This window comes from Vicugna pacos, chromosome 6, assembly GCF_048564905.1.
Source record: "Vicugna pacos chromosome 6, VicPac4, whole genome shotgun sequence".
NCBI lineage: Eukaryota > Metazoa > Chordata > Mammalia > Artiodactyla > Camelidae > Vicugna > Vicugna pacos.
The window spans coordinates 24764405-24781932 of NC_132992.1; the positions used below are offsets into that span (position 1 = coordinate 24764405).

Below are 17528 nucleotides of genomic sequence, written 5' to 3' on the forward strand. Positions count from 1 at the left end.
TGGGGAAGGAATGAGGATGGAAAGTTTCAGGATGAGTAGGATGGCCAAACCCAAGTTGATTTCCACCAGTCATTCATGCCCAACTATGACAATAAAGAAGCTACCTTACTTTCCACTTTAATGACTCACTTTTGCAGTGAAGAAATCTGGCCAGTAAGCAAAGCCAGTCAGAAAAGCCAAGAGGTGGCTTTGGGTACAGCATAGGATAAATAATATAATTTTTTTTCTCAGCGTGGCCATGCTTATTTCTATTTAGGTAAATCTCTCACTGAATGAATGGAGGAAAATGGAGCCCACCAAAGACTAGCATGTCACTGACCAAACTTAAAATAATTGCTCTTATTACTTGGTTAAATCACTTGAGAAACAAGACCAATATTCAGTGCTTTCATTTTATGACCAATATTTTATGCTCTCATTGTTTGCAGCTGAGCCATACATTTTCTTTTTGTTAATTTTTCTCACCTAGAGTAAATAGCTGCTTCTGTTTTAATAGTTTTTTATGGCTCTATTATTAATATATCCCCACACTTCTATTGTATCTAAAACTCCTCTTATATGGCCTGATAGCTCTAGATCTGCTGGGCAGCTGAGATCCTAGGATGTCACCATCAGACTGGGAGTTCCCTTTGCTTTTCTCCTGCATTGGACCTCTTAGGTTGCATGTCTGTCTTTTTTGCCTTAACTCATAATTGTGGATAAAATTTCTTCCTGAGAAAAGGTATAGGGTGGTCAACGTTTTATTTAGGTTTTTTTATATTGGAAATGTATTCATTTTCTTATATTTGACTAGCAGTTTGTCTAGGTGTGGAAATCATCTCTCTTCAAAATTTTGAAGGTATTTAGATTCTTTTAGCTTCTGGTGCTTTGAGAATTCTGTGCCATTCTAATCCTGACCCATTTTATTTGATGTGCTTTATTTCTCTGAGTGCAAATACATATTATCTTTATGCCAGTGTTCTAAAATTTCTAACTTACTCTTAAAGCCTATTCCACAACATAAAGCTTGGTTCAGTTTTAAGACTGGCAAAAGTAGCAAGTTAGATTTGTCACTAATTTCACTATGGATTACACATAAAAGGATTAGTTGCAAAACCAAGACTCTCATGTTAGCATAACTCTGTGTAGTAAGTCTGGCAGATCTTTTTTTTTTTATTCTGAATACTTGGTGGGCCCTTTTAATCTGCAAACTTTTCTCCTTCAGTTCTAGAAATTTTATTTTACCATTTATTTGCTCTTCACCTCTGTTTTTGTGAAACTCTTGTTAGTCAGATGGCACATCAATGCATTAATGCTCTGATTTTATAATTATTTTCCTCTTGTTTACTACTCTTCTTAAAAGAATTCTAGTTCCTGGATTTCCTTAACTTTATCTCCTAAAATTTCTATTGAATTATTTACTTTTATTATTAATTCCTCATTTCTAATAGTTCTTTCTTATTCTCTGAATTATATATTATGTATTATATATATTATACATACACACATACCCATATTTAAGGTATGAGGTATATAAGGTATGATGTACATTATATAGTAATATTGATTATATAATACAGATACTATCAGTTATATTAAATGTATAATAAAGACTATTAATATGTAATTACATTATGTATTATATTATTATATAATAATATTTAAGTGTATTATATAATATATAACTAAGAAAGGTAGGTAGATGATAGATACACAGATTGAGTATGCGAAATAGAAATGCATATTCTTACAGCTCCATGTTTATTTCGGGACCCTTCTCCTCCATCAGACAGCATCATCTTTTGGTCCACTCACTCCATTTCATGTATTTTGACCAAGGAGCCATTTTTGGTGGGTCCAGTCAGAAGAGGGAAAGGATATGTGTATTCCTGGAATTTGCTTTTCCTCAAGTTTGGGGTATTAGAATTCTAGAATTTTTTTTTTCAGTTACCAACACTGCCTCCAGGAGTAGGGAGAGAGCTTCATTCTGCTACAGTGCTCTGCCTCATGAGAATTTTCTGTTTCTTTCCTTAGCCACCAGTGTTTTACTTGTGAAGATAGAGTACATAAAAACTTCAAATTTTGGACTCTTTATTTTGCTTTGTTTGTTTTGGTTTGGTTTTGGGTATTAAGGTTAGAAGTTTCCATCAGGAAACTTGAATCCATTTCCTTAATCTACGGTTTCAAGGTACAAGTGCACCTAATCATCTTCTAGTTCACCATTTTTGCCAGATTTTAAAAAGATACCAAAATAGAGTTCTTATGAATAAAGAATGATTGATGATTTTATTTGATTTTATTTTTTAACATTTTTTATTGATTTATAATCATCTTACAATGTTGTGTCAAATTGCAGTGTAGAGCACAATTTTTCAGCTATACATGAACATACGTATATTCATTGTCACATTTTTTTCTCCGTGAACTACCGTTAAGATCTTGTATGTATTTCCCTGTGCTATACAGTATAATCTTGTTTATCTAGTCTACAATTTTGAAATCCCAGTCTATCCGTTCCCACCCTCTGCCCCCTTGGCAACCACAAGTTTGTATTCTATGTCTATGAGTCTATTTCTGTTTTGTATTTATGCTTTGTGTCTTTTTTTTTCCTAGATTCCACATATGAGCAATCTCATATGGTATTTTTCTTTCTCTTTCTGGCTTACTTCACTTAGAATGACATTCTCCAGGAGCATCCATGTTGCTGCAAGTGGTGTTATGTTGTCGGTTTTTATGGCTGAATAGTATTCCATTGCATAAATACACCACTTATTTTTTATCCAGTCATCCGTTGATGGACATTTAGGTTGTCTCCATGTCTTGACTATTGTAAATAGTGCTGCTATGAACATTGGGGTGCAGGTGTCATCCTGAAGTAGGGTTCCTTCTGGATATATGCCCAGGAGCAGGATTCCTGGGTCATACGGTAAGTCTGTTCCTAGTCTTTTGAGGAATCTCCATACTGTTTCCCACAGTAGCTGCACCAAACTGCATTCCCACCAGCAGTGTAGGAAGGTTCCCCTTTCTCCACAGCCTCTCCAGCATTTGTCATTTGTGGACTTTTGAATGATGGCCATTCTGACTGGTGTAAGGTGATACCGCATTGTAGTTTTGATTTGTATTTCTCTGATAATGAGTGATATTGAGCATTTTTTCATGTGCCTATTGATCATTTCTATGTCTTCCTTGGAGAATTGCTTGTTTAGGTCTTTTGCCCATTCTTGAATTGGGTTGTTTGGTTGTTTCTTATTAAATCGTATGAGCTGCTTATATTCTGGAGATCAAGCGTTTGTCGGTTTCATTTGCAAAAATTTTCTCCCATTCTGTAGGTTGTCTTTTTGTTTTACTTATGGTTTCCTTTGCTGTGCAGAAGCTTGTAAGTTTCATTAGGTCCCATTTGTTTATTCTTGCTTTTATTTCTATTGCTTGAGTAGACTGTTCTAGGAGAACGTTTTTGAGATGTATGTCAGATAATGTTTTGCCTATATTTTCTTCTAGGAGATTTATTGTATTTTGTCTTATATTTAAGTGTTTGGTCCATTTTGAGTTTATTTTTGTGTATGGTGTAAGGGGGTGTTCTAGCTTCATTGCTTTACATGCTGTTGTCCAGTTTTCCCAACACCATTTGCTGAAGAGACTGTCTTTATTCCATTGTATATTCTTGCCTCCTTTGTCGAAGATGAGTTGACCAAAAGTTTGTGGGTCCATTTCTGGGCTCTCTATTCTGTTCCATTGGTCCATATGTCTGTTTTTGTCCCAATACCATGCTGTCTTGATGACTGTAGTGCTATAGTATTGTCTGAAGTCTGGGAGAGTTATTCCTCCAGCCTCTTTCTTTCTCTTCAGTAATGCTTTGGCAATTCTAGGTCTTTGATGGTTCCATATAAATTTTGTTATGATTTGTTCTAGTTCTACAAAATATGTCCTGGGTAATTTGATAGGGATTGCATTTATTTTACCAGTTTAAGCCTAGGAAAAGCTTATGCATTAGGTTTTGTGGAGATCTAAGTTCTGTACTTCAGTATTAATAATTAGTGTTAGATAATGTAGCAAACATTTTTAATGGATTGAATCTATGCATATATGTTATGTATAAAATATACACAAAAATAAAGTGAAATCTTAAATCTGTCTCAATTGTTTTTAATAAAAAAGACAAACTATAAAATAATTGGGAAAGAAAATCTTTCAAGACTAGACAAATGTTTTCTTCCTAAACTAGACAATATCATTCCTGTCTAGTGGTTCATAAATATACTGTGGAGCTGTATTTTGAATTAACTGCCCATTAATTAGATGTAATCTTGGTTTAAAAAAAAGGTGTTCAGTCATAAATTGTGACTCCACTTAAAGAAGAATAAGAAAGCTTTAAATTGTTTATAGCAGGCAGACTAAGTGAAATCTTTAAAAAATACTGCACCTTTAGTAGTGACCAGTAGTTCTCCTGAATAACTCCATTGACTTCTGGTGTTTACATTGGCCTTTAAATGCTGGCTTCCATTCTTTCAAAATGGTGAAGATAAATAGGACGAGAAATACTATAGTCAGAAGGCGTTTTATTAATTAGGGTATTTGCTTATCTAGAATGAAGCAAGAAATTTTTTGCCCTAAAATGGTGTTTTCAAAATTACAAAACAAATAGAAGCTTAAAGGTACCTTTTGGTTTTTCAGAGGGTTTCATAGATCATAGAGTCCCAGGGTTGAAATCATATATAGCTAAGTTACCAGCCCAATTCTTAAATTCCTTAGTGCCAACTAATTGGAGATAATTTTCCAAATTCTTGGTAAAATTTATATTCTCCAGAAAACACCATACTTAATAGACATTCACAGAAAATATATGTGTAAATATATATTACCCTGGGTACATATCCTTCAGTTTACTGTAAGCTTCATGTCCATTTTGTTAATTGTTTTCTGGGTATTTTTGTGGTTTTTTGTTCCTTCTTTTGCTGTCCTTGTGATTTGAGGACTAGTGTTACACTTGGATTTTTTTCTCTTTTTGTGTATGTATATCTATTGTAGGTTTTTAGTTTATGGTTATCATTAAGTTCTTATATAATAGTATGTATATATATGTATTTAAATATGTTTATGATTATCTTAAGTTGATGATCTGTTAAGTACAAATACATACTAACAGCTCTGCATTTTATTCTCCATTTTATTCTCCCTACTCCCTGATGCTTAATGCTTTTACATCATATTTTACATCTCTTTGGTTTTTGTATCCCTTAGTCACTTTTCATGGATATAAATGATTTTATTACTTTTGTCTTTTAACCTTACTAGCTTTATATGTGATTCATACACTACCTTTACTGTATGCTTGCCTTAACCAATGGGATTTTTCCTTTCATAATTTTCCATATTTCTAGTTGTGGTTTTTACTTTTCCACTTAGAGGAGCCACTTTAACATTTCTTGAATGCTGGTTTAGTGGTGCTGAAGTCTTTTAGCTTTTTCTTGTCTGTTAAACTCTTTACTTCTCTTTCAAACCTGAATGATATGCTTGCTGGGTAGAGGATTCTTGGTTACAGATTATTTTTCCTTTCATCACTTTGAGTATATTGTGCCACTTCTTTCTGGCCTGCTAAGTTTCAGCAGAAAGTCAGCTGAGAATCTTATACAAGTTCCCTTGTATGTACTAGTTGCTTTTCTCGTGCTGCTTTTTAGGATTCTCTCTTTATCTTTCATTTTTACCATTTTAATTTTAATGTGTCTCGTGGACCTCTTTGGGTTCATCTCATTTGGGACTCTATGCTTCTTGGACCTGGATTTGTATTTCCTTTCTGAGGTTAGGAAAGTTTTTTGCTATTATTCTTAAAGTAGGGTATCTACCCCCTTCCCTCTCTATTCATTTTCTGGGACCCCTATATTGTGAATGTTGATCCAGAGGTCTCTTAAACTATTCTCTTTTTTTAATTCTTTTTTCTGTTCAGCATGAGTGACTTTCACTACTCTGTCTTCCAGATTGTTTATCCATCTGTTCCTCTGTATCTACTGTTGATTCTTTCTAGTGTATTTTTTTATTTCAGTTATTGTATCCTTCAGCTCTCTTTGGTTCTTCTGTGTCCATCCATTCTTCCCCTAAGCTTGTTGAGCATTTTTATGATCCTTATCTTGAATTCTTTATCAAGTAGATTGCTTACTTCCACTTTGTTTAGATCTTTTTCTGAGGTTTTGTCTTGTTCCTCCATTTAGAATATATTCCTCTCTCTCTTCATTTTGCCTAATTCTCTGTGTTTTTTGGGGTTTTTTTTTTTATGTATTAGGTAGGTTGGTTATGTTTCCCAATCTTGAAAAAGTGGCCTTAGGTAGGAGATGTCATATGTGTCTCAGCAGCACACTCCGCTCTTGTCACCGGAGCTATATGCTTTAGAGGTGCCCCCTAAGGGGTTGCATGGGCCTTTCTGGTGGCAGGCCAACATACTGTAGGCATGTCGCCAAGCCCTGCTTTATGCAGTGGTTGCTGTCCTCCTGGTGAGTGAAGCCAGGTCTGGCATGGCTGGCTGTGCAGCCTGGGAGGTCCTGGAGCTGCTGCTGGCCCATGGGTGGGTGAGACTGTGTCCCAGGGCAGCTGGCTGCCTGGCCCAGAGGGTCTCAGGACTGTTGCCAGCCCACTGGTGGGCAGGTAGGCCCCAGTGCTAATAGGCTAGACAAATGGGTGCAAAATGGTGCTTCCCAGCACCAGTGTCCTTGTGGTAGAACAAGCTCCCAAAACTGGCTGCCAACTGTCTATGTCCCCAGGGAGTGCGCCAGTTGCCTCCTGCCTCTGTGGGAGGTTCTCCAAGATCGGCAAATGGGTCTGACCTGGGCTCTTTTTAGATTACTGCCTCTGCACTGGGACTTGGAGCATGTGAGATTTTGCTCCTGTCCTTTAAGAATGGAGTCTCTATTTCCTACCGCCCTCTAGCTCTGCTGTACGCAGGCCCCACTGGCCTTCAGAGTTAGACATTCTGGGAGCTCTTCTTCCTCACGGAGGACTCCTGGGCTGGGGAGCCTGATGTGGCACTCAGACCCTTACCTCTTTGGGGAGAACCTGTGCAGCTCCCATTTGTGGGTCACCCACCTAGGGCTGTGGGCCTTGACTGTACTATCTCCACCCCTCCCATCCTTCTCATTGTGGTTCCCTCTTTAAATACCTTTAGTTGTGGAAAATCTTTTCTGCTAGTCTACAGGTCATTCTTATAGATAATAGTTCTGTAGATAGTTGTAACTTTGCTGTGCCTGTGGGAGGAGGTGAGCATGGGGTCTTGGCCACACCTCAGGAACAGTTTTAAAATAATTCATTAAAATTATATTGTCATGTGCACCTTTTCCTCTCTCTTTTTTTTTAAATTCCTTCTATGAAATTTAAGTTGTTTTTCTACATTATAGATAGATCCTTCCTTTTCAATTGACCACTGCTGTTATTGTCTCTTCACAGATATAATATTTCATAGGGAGATGAGGGCAAGTATAATAATCACATGACTAGTTCTTTTTTGAATAGGCAGTAGTTAGAGTCAAATTTGATTTGGTTAATAACACCTCTCTCTTTGATGAATATATATTTTTATCATCCTTAATTTTCTTATCTATTAGTTATCTTTCCAGTGATAACTTACATACCCTTGTGACTTATGATGCCTTGCTTTCACCTAGGTGATATGTAAGATTCATAAGATTGTTGGTATTTTTCTGATCTATTGATACAGGTGCTGCAAATTCAGTTTCTCTGATGTCACAGTGTCAAGGAAACACATATACACCTCTGATTCACGAATTCGTGCTTTACGTCACAGGATGCCCAGAGTCCACCAGGCCAAAATATTATTATTAAAGACATCGAAGGAGAATATCTCTGAATAGAAGGCAAGATTCTTCAGACAGGTACACTGTTCTTTTTCTCTTGTTTTACTCTTTTACTTTATCATGAGATGTGGAGGGACTGTTTAAGTGGTTGAAGAGGATTATGAATGGCAGTAGGAGGAGGCATTAATTTCTGTTGACATAACTGTTGACTAGTAGGCGTCACAACTTCATTACTGCCTTTGTCTTCCTGGCATAGCCCAGTAAATATCCAGTGAGCCATGGTGACTCAAATCATTCCTATCTAGTTGGAAGTTTGGTGATGTGTTAGGAGCAAGCTTAGTGTCCAGTTGACCCACTCAGAAAGTATAAGTCTGGGTAGGGCAGGACTCAAATGAGAGTGCCATATCATAATGAGAGTCAGAATTAGACTTGGGAACAAAGCATTGCTGAACCAGAAACTCATGCTTGAAGACTAGGAGATGATTCAGGAGTCAGGGGACTAAGCAGAATCCAGGTCCCTAGCCAAGAAGATGGACTCTGACAGCAGAGATGGGTGCAAAGGCCCCACAGGAGGTAGCTGCTTCTTCGCTCTCTCAGTAATTCCCATTCCCACCTTCATGAGATGAAAATTGTTAAGATGCTTGAACAAGATTGTGAAATGGCAGTGGGAGGATGTTTCCTTTTTTGTTTTTAATTTTAATTAATATTATTTAAAATGTGCTCTCTTGACCAAGATTTAAAACATGCGTAATCTGCCCTCATAGACTGGGTGTAGTAAAAGGGAACTGGAGTACCTCCAGCCTGAATGCATGAACATTCAGCTGCAGCTGCTTTGTATTGTACACCCAGAGCCAAATGAAGAAGACCCTCTGATACTGTGAATATAAGCCCAAAGGTTTATTCTATACTCTGTGTTTTCAAAACTGTAGCAGTAGCTTAGGTACCTCTATATTATGATTTCCCACCCAACACTCTTGCTGTGTAACAAATACTGAATCCAAAGCTGATTCCCTTGCCCTGCCACCCTGAGTTGTTTACTTAGTAACTAGAATAGATTTGTTCTAATCCAGCCACAGTGAAGGACGTTAGGCAAAAATCATGCAGTCCGTATGCCCCTTCCCCTTGCCTTAGTGGTTCATCTCCTCTCTTGGCACCTTCTTCGGGCACCATGGTGCTGGCCTTGGCCTATAGAGAGAGGTCTTCCTACCATGAGGTTGTACTCAAAGGCAATATCATCTTTTAATTTTGACTTCTAAGACTTTCTTCTCCAATCAAATTTTGTGTGACTTCCACTTCCTTGGGTGTCTTCTGCAAAGACAAGTAATGGAGAATGGTGAAGCCCCATGTGGAAACTACACATACAACTTTCGACTCACTAGCACAACTTTATAACCTGCTAAGCAAAAAAGCCATATTAAAGTCCAGTGCAAACACCTTGTCCTTACATACTCCAACCCCCTTTGCAGGAGGAGAAGATTGTTCTGGTGTGTTTGAAAGCTGAAAGAAAAGGAAAGAAACCTTAAGCTAAGTAAATTGAAAATAAATATTATTTTTCTCTACGTCTGACCAGTGTTAAAAATCTCCTTTCAAGGAGTAAACCTTGCTATTAGTTCTCAATGTGCCAAAAAGTCAGTGATGGTAGCCCCTACTCCACACCTCCCCTAAGAGAAGTAAATGAGTGCTTTTTCTCATATTGTTAACTCAGTGTTATTTAGAATCTCTTCTAAACTTCCAGCATTCTAGGATTCAAAAATATTTAAGTTTCCAGCTCAAAAATAAATATAGAGATTGGGTTTTAAAAATCTTTTTGGCAGCTTTGTTTAAATAAAAGTTTTAGAAATCTTAATTCAGTAATTCAAATCTTTTATGGTGTTTTATTAGAAACACATCTCAATTCCTAAATGGCATTTACTGGAATGGTGATTATAGCCATTAGATCCATAAACACACAAGTGTTAAAACACCATATACAACTGGCTTTGACTTTCCTGAGTGAACCCAGGAAATGTAGAAAAAGAAAATATCATAATGAAAGGGCTTAAGTCACCTATAGTTGATGTAGTTCTTGATTCTCTTCAGAGCATTTGGGAGAAGAGAATGGACAAAGCAAAAGTAGGCCGGCAATGGGATACTTCCCATGTAAAGGAGGTCCTTTCTCTACTTTTATTTAGTGAGCCTTTCTTACTATCGTTTATGTTTCTTATCAGTTAAAGTTGGGTACTAGCTTTCCAGTGATCTCACTTTGACTATCAAATGAGGGAAATAACCTTAGCTAGCCTTCTCTCCAGACATACTTTACTGATTTCATAAGCATTTCTAGAAAAAGTACTGTAGGAAGATCGTTCCCTAACACAAACCTGCCCAGCTTGCATGCATAGGACTGTCTGCAGCATTCATGATGGTGTTCTTCATCTAATGTCTGTTAGTACCTCGTAGACAGAGGTCGAACTCTTTTGGGAGTTTGTCACCTCTAATCACTAGAAATCCGTGAATCCCCTCCTTTCTGGCGTACTAGTAAATTTCTTCATATATCCTACTTGTTGCAGTTCTTTTTCCTTTCAGTTGATTTTAAAAGAATCAAGAATTTGTTAACTTTGGAAGTTCTTTGAGACTGGAGATTATGAGACAGGTACTTCTGCTTTACTTGGGAAAATGGTGGTTTCTGTTTCTGTTTAATATAACCCATTCTTGATTGTAAAAGTAACTCCATCCTGTTGTTGTACATAAAAAAGGAATAAACATCCCACCACCCAAACACAACCAGGCATCATCTTGGTGGGGTGGGTGTGTGTTTGTGTATGTGAATGCAGTTGTATTTGAAGGCATCTAGAAAATATGATTTTGAACCCTATATATATACCAAATGTATAAGCACTTACATGCATTATAAAAAAGTCTATGAATGATATTTAGTGGCCACATGCTACTCCACTGTGTGTTTCTCCTACTGGATTGAACAATGTGAAATTGCTGACGTTTAATTTTTTAACTTGTAAAAAATGACAGTTTGACACTAGTAAAATGTACTTAAATTTGTTCAATTATTAGACAGTATGTCTGGTTTTTAAAATGTTAAGTAGCTGACTTATGAACATTTCTGAACATATTTGCTTTTGTTCACATATTTAAACTTTTCCTCAGAATGACTTCCAGGAAAGAGAGAATTGCTTTGGAAAGTATAAAAAAATATGGAGGTTTTTAACAACTATTTTGAAATTCCTTGCCAAGAGGTTGTAGCACTGTATGTTAATTTTTTTAAATTGGAGTATAGTCAGTTTACAACGTTGCGTACCTCATTGTAGTTTTGATTTGCATTTCTAGTGTATGGCGTAATGTTTCAGTCATTCATATACCTATATATCCCTTTTCATACTCTTTTTCATTATAGACTCCCACAGATATTGCATATAGCTCCTTGTGCTATACAGTAGAATCTTGTTGTTTATCTGTTTTATATATGGTAGTTAGTATCTGCAAATCTTGTACTCCCAATTTATCTCTTCCCACACCTTTTCCCCCTGGTAATTATGAGTTTGTTTTGTATGTCTATGAGTCTATTTCTGTTTTGTAGATAAGTTCTTTTTTTTTTTTTTTTAGATTCCACATATAAGTGATATCGTATGGTATTTTTTTTTCTCTTTCTGGCTTACTTCACTTAGAATGATGATCTCCATGTCCATCCATGTTGCTGCATATGGCATTATTTTATTCTTTTTTATGGCTGAGTAGTATTCTGTTGTATAAATATACCACAACTTCTTTGTCCAGTCATCTGTCAGTGGTCATTTAGGTTGTTTCTGTATTTTGATTATTGTCAATAATGTTGCTGTGAACATTGGGGTGCATGCATCTTTTCAAATTTGAGTTCCCTCCAGATATATGCCCAGAAGTGAGATGGCTGGATCTTATGGTAAGTCTGTCTTAGTTTTTTGAGGACTCTCCATACTGTTTTCCAAAGTGGCTGCACCAAACTACATTCCCACCAACAGTGTAGGAGGGTTCCCTTTTCTCTACACCTTCTCCAGCAGTTATTGTTTGTGGACTTCTTAATGCTGGCCATTCTGACTGGTGTGAGGTGATACCTCATTGTAGTTTTGATTTGCATTTCTCTGATAATTAAGCGATATTGAGCATTTTTCATGTGCCTCTTAGCTATCTGTATGTCATCATTAGAGAATTGCTTCTTTAGGTCTTCTGCCCATTTTTGGATTGGGCTGTTTGGTTTTTTGTTATTGAATTGTGTAAGCTGTTTGTATATTCTGGAAATTAACACCTTGTCAGTTGCATCATTTGCAAATACTTATCCCATTCCGTAGGTTGTCTTTTTGTTTTGCTTATGGTTTCCTTTGCTGTGCAAAAGCTTATAAGTTTAAATAGGTCCCATTTGTTTATTTTTTCTTTTTTCTTTCTTTTTTTTTTTTCTGCCTGGGTAGACTGACCTAGGAGAACATTGCTAATAAGATGTCAGAATCTTATGTCAGAAAATGTTTTGCCTACATTTTCTTCTAGAAGATTTATAATGTTTTGTCTTACGTTTAATTCTTTAAGTCATTTTGAGGGTTTTTTTGTATGTGCATTGTGTGAGGAAGTATTCTAATTTCATTGATTTACATGTGGCTGTCCAATTTTCCCAGTACTATTTGCTGAAGAGACTGTTTTTCCTCCAATGTGTATTCTTGCCTCCTTTGTTGAAGATTAATTGACTGTAAGTGTGTGGGTTTATTTCTGGGCTCTGTTTTGTTCCATTGATCCATATGTCTGTTTTTATGCCAATACCATGCTACTTGAATTACTGTAGCTCTATAGTATTGTCTAAAGTCTGGGAGAGTTATTCTTCTAGCTTCATTTATTTTCTTCAGTATTGCTTTGGCAATTCTGGGTCTTTTGTGATTCCATATAAATTTTAGGAATATTTTTTCTAGTTCTGTGAAAAATATATTGGGTAATTTGATAGGGTTTGCAAAATCTGTAGATTGCTTTGGGTAATATAGTCATTTTAACAGTATTGATTCTTACAATCCAAAAGCATGCAGTATTTTTCCATTTCTTAAAATCATCTTTAATTTCCTTAATCAGTGTTTTGTAGTTCTCTGTATGTAAGTCTTTCACCTCCTTGGTCAGGTTTATTCCTAGGTATTTTATTTTTCTGATGTAATGTTATTTTTTTAATTAATTTTTTTACTGAGTTATAGTCAGTTTACAATTTCTGGTGTAGAGCACAATTTTTCAGTTACACATGAACATACGTATATTCATTGTCACATACTTTTTTGCTGTGAGTTACCACAAGATCTTGTATATATTTCCCTGTACTATACTGTAAAATCTTGTTTATCTGTTCTATATGTGCCTGTCAGTATCTACATATTTTGAACTCCCAGTCTGTCCCTTCCTTCCTCGGTCCCTCTGGCAACCACAAGTTTGTATTTTGTGTCTATGAGCCTGTTTCTGTTTTGTATTTGTTCTTTTTTTTTTTTTTTTTTTTAGATTCCACATATGAGTGATCTCATATGGTATTTTTCTTTCTCTTTCTGGCTTACTTCACTTAGAATGACAGTCTCCAGGGGCATCTGTGTTGCTGCAAATGGTGTTGTGTTGTCAGTTTTTTATGGCTGAATAGTATTCTATTGTATAAATATACCACATCTTCTTTATCAAGTCATCTGTCAGTGGACATTTAGGCTGTTTCCTGATGTAATTTTAAAAGAGATTGTTTCTTTACTTTTCCTGCTATTTCATTGTTAGTGTAAAGAAATGCAACTGATTTCTGTATGTTAATCTTGTATCCTGCTACCTTGCCTAATTTCTTTATCAGCTTTAGTAGTTTTTGTGTGGATATGTTCTTCTTGATTATATACAAGAATGCCAGCTTTGCTGTATTCTTACACAAATTGAAAATTACATTTTTATATTTACTAATCCTATAGGTAAATATTAAATGCCATATTATTTAACCAGTATGACTATAATTTGCATAATTCATATTTGCTTCAATTTTATTTCAAGATGAAAAAATTCAATTTGTAAATGAAATTAGTTGAGAGCCAAAGCCTAAAATATAAAATAGAATTGAGTTTGATGTTGTGATATTGAATTACTCTCCTGTTATCCCAGATCTATGATTAACAGGTATCTTTGGTAAAGTATAGGAAACTACAGAGGTGACAATTTCATTGATACTGTCTTTGATTTAATATGAGAAGGATGTTAGATTTCCCATTGTGAGTAACTCATTTGTATACAAAAATATGTGTGTGGGTTTGGCATATTTCTTCAGCAAAGGAGATTTTTATTTGTTTTTATTTTATTACAAAGCCTCACTTAAAATATGTGTTCTTTTCCTTCAAAGTCATTTTAATAGTCACAGAACTTTTGATCATAGCTCATTTGTGAAATGAGCTGATTCACTGAAAAGGTAAATGGAATTGATAAATGCTCTAGTCAGATTGATCAAAGAAAAAAATGGTAAAAGATACAAATACCAGCTGTTAGAAGGAATTACCATGGATTTTAAAGATATTAAAAGGATAATAAGAGTATTATGAAGTAGTTTATACCAGTACATTTGACAACTTAGATGAATTGGACAAAATCTTAGAAAGCACAAACTATGAAAATCAGGAAAAAGTAGATAACCTAAAGAGCCTTATTTTAAGAAATTGTAGGAGCAAATCTTCTCACACTAGATACTTACTGCTTTTATGTAATTTTCAGTTTTGTTTCCTGTACCATATGTAAAAATAGCTTTTAAAATAAGAAAAAATCTTGAAAATGTATTTAAAAAATAAATGTGAGAACATGAATGAAAGTGACTACAATGAAATGTTACACAAGATTAAGTTAATGAATAGGATAAGTGAGAATTAAGGGAAAGAGACTAAAATGTTTCTAAAGTTTTGAATCTGGAAGCCTTTATAAAAATGTGATAGTGCCCTTGACAAATTAAAGGTGTCAGAGGAAGCCAACATGGGGAAGAATTGAAGAGTTCCACCTTAGAAATGCTGAGTTACTATTGACAATGCACTCTCCACATACTTATAAGTCATTTGGAAATATAGGGCTGGAATTCAAGGCGAGAGATACAGACACAGAAAGTCATGTGAAATGAAGTAGTCTGTGAAAATTCTAAGAATGAGTGATTCCACAAGGAGAGACAGCAAGAGAACAAATCTGAGGCACAGTCCTTAAGAAACACCCCATTGGAGGGGGAGAAAGAGCACTTAGCAAAGAAGACGAAGCTAAGAAAAGAGACTGTGTGACACAGACTTGAGTTATCCATCTTGAGGATGATGGAGACAGAGAATTTTTCACTGAGCATGTGAACATGATGCCCTGGTCAAGAATGTGACTTTATTTCTGCTCTCATACTTCTGAGTAGAAATAAATATGCCAGAGTGCCTCTGTTAGCCTCATTCTATAGGTCCCCGCTAGACTTTTCTACAACCAGTTCTACAATTCCACAACCAATAAGTATGTATCTTACAAATCCAGAATAACAGAGGGGCATTTGAAGGTAGGGACCAGGAGAATTCAAGAGTTATGTACTGGGGCAATGAAATTCTCTATTTTGAGAGAAGAAAGAGCAATATTTACTCTTGTCTCCTGGTGTCTCAGCAGAAGGAGCAAGATTTCCCAACCACCTGGGCCTGATTCTGGAGAGTAAAGGACTGAGGAGGAGAAAAGAATCTGTTGGAGACTGAGTTTCCCATCATTTAGGTGTGTATGGAAGATAGAAGATCTATCCCTTAAAGACCCAAGGCAGAGTAAACATCTGAGTCCTTCCACAGCTCTTTAGTGGGAGAGATGAGAACCATCTCCCCTTGCCCGGAACACACATCAACAGGAATGCCAGGCATTGCTGATCTGTTCCCAGCTTGCTGAGGCCAAGAGCCACACTACTCCAATGGCTGGACCTGAGCGACCAACGACTCCTGTAAGACCGAGGCCAGCGAGGAGTTCTCCTGTCAACCAGATGTCTGTGTTTTCATTTTGTTCTTATTGTTTCTTCCCTGCAACTAAAGATAAAAGGGACAAACAAGGGCTTTTTCCCTTTTTTAGGAAGTCAGGAAAAGATCAAGCTGTATGAAAGAGAAAGGATAGAGTCCAAAGATTTGGAAAAGTTAAAAAAAATACTAAATTGCTAAAGAAAGAAGAATATAGATCTGGAACTGAAAACAAATCTCAACATTTCTCAAAGGAGATTTATGCAAGAAAATTTGTTTCACAATTAAATACATACCTGCCCCCAAGATGAGATAACAAACCATTGTCTGATTGGATTTATTGGAATTGCTTTTCCTGGGGACAGAGCAAAAGTCAGGAGTCAACCCCATTGATACCACTTAGGGAAGTTGCAGGCAAAGCAAAAATCCTCAGTGGTAATAATGGGAACAGCAGCCTTTTTAGGAAAGGAGAGCTTATGCATTTTTCCCTTAAATCCCAAATGAAAAACAAATACTAAAAATGAACAGGAATTTTATGTTTTTGAAACTGCGGTTGCTCTTGGAAACAAGTAACAAGGACAGTTTGTTCATTGCAGCAGAAGGGCTAATAAATTTAAGGCACCAAATGTGTAATTGGAAGTTTGTTATCATTTGGAAAGGTCTCTCTTTGAGAAGCACAGGCATCCACCAGCAGTAGATTGGTGTCAAGCAAACAGCCAAGCCAAACAGCAGTTGCTTACTGTTTGGCATGCAATTGGTGGGACCATCAAACCATTCTTCAGAGAAGTCCAGCCCCCTGCAGAATGCCTGGGAGGAGGAGAGAGAGCAGGAACCTGGACGGCAGTGTGGCAAGGCCAAAATGGAACCGTGGGAAGAATGCCAGTACACATAGTAGGATTGGGGATGGAGAAGTTTTACAACTTTTAAATCTAAATTAAAAAGGCAAATATGTCCTAAGTAGACAATGATACAGGAGATGACTTACAACCATAATAATGGATCGTATTTATTAAGTACTTGGTATGTACTGGTAACATGCTCAGCACTTTAAATGTCATACTGAATTCTCAGAACAACTCAATTTTGTTGATGAAAATTCCGATTCTTAGTGAGACAGAGTAATTTGTCCACGTCACATACCTAGAGGCAGACCAACAATGCAGCCTACATTAGTCTGGCTTGAATACCATGTTTTTTAAAACCATCGCCTCTTCTCCACTGCACACTCAACTCAAATGAAAGGGTCTTGCTTGTCATAATCTATTTTATCTATTTTGAGGTCCAATGAGAGCTGCTTCCTATCCCTCTTTTTAAAATTCACCAGGAATCAGAGGATTCAGTCAAAATTGCTAAGACAGACTCCCCTCGCTGAGCAAGAGGCAGACTGTAAGTTTCTGCTGTTCTGAGTTGTGCTTATGTTACTGCTTTTTCTCACTGTCCAGTAGTGAAAGTAAAAATGATTAGGTGTATTTCAGGATGTGTGGTTTCAGTGGGCACTCCTAAAGCAAGCAAAAAAAGGGACTGTAAATAAAGCAGACATTCAGAGGGTTCTCTAGTAAGAAGCATCAGTCCTTTCCCTGATGCTCCATGAATCCCCACCTCTCAGGTGCTCTCCTGACTTCCACCAAATACATCAGAGTTTTCCCTACCGTGGCTGCACAGAGAGGTTGAAAACATGTCCCACAGGAATGGTCTTTTCTCTTTCTTTCTCTGCCCCTTAATCTGCAAGAGAAGATGCATTGACAAGGTATGTGTGCATGTCATGTGCATCTGTGTGAGTATGTGTGTGTGTTTGTCGGTGTCTTTGTGT

The 17528-nt window shown here is 36.5% G+C and overlaps 1 long non-coding RNA gene across 1 annotated transcript in view; it reads left to right on the plus strand.

Moving 5' to 3' along the window:
* Positions 1-17528, plus strand: part of LOC140696831 (uncharacterized) — a 333792-nt gene that overhangs the window by 76414 nt on the left and 239850 nt on the right. Inside the window, exon 4 of the long non-coding RNA XR_012073378.1 lies at positions 7679-7853. This is a non-coding gene — a long non-coding RNA (uncharacterized lncRNA). The remainder of the gene's footprint in view (positions 1-7678; positions 7854-17528) is intronic.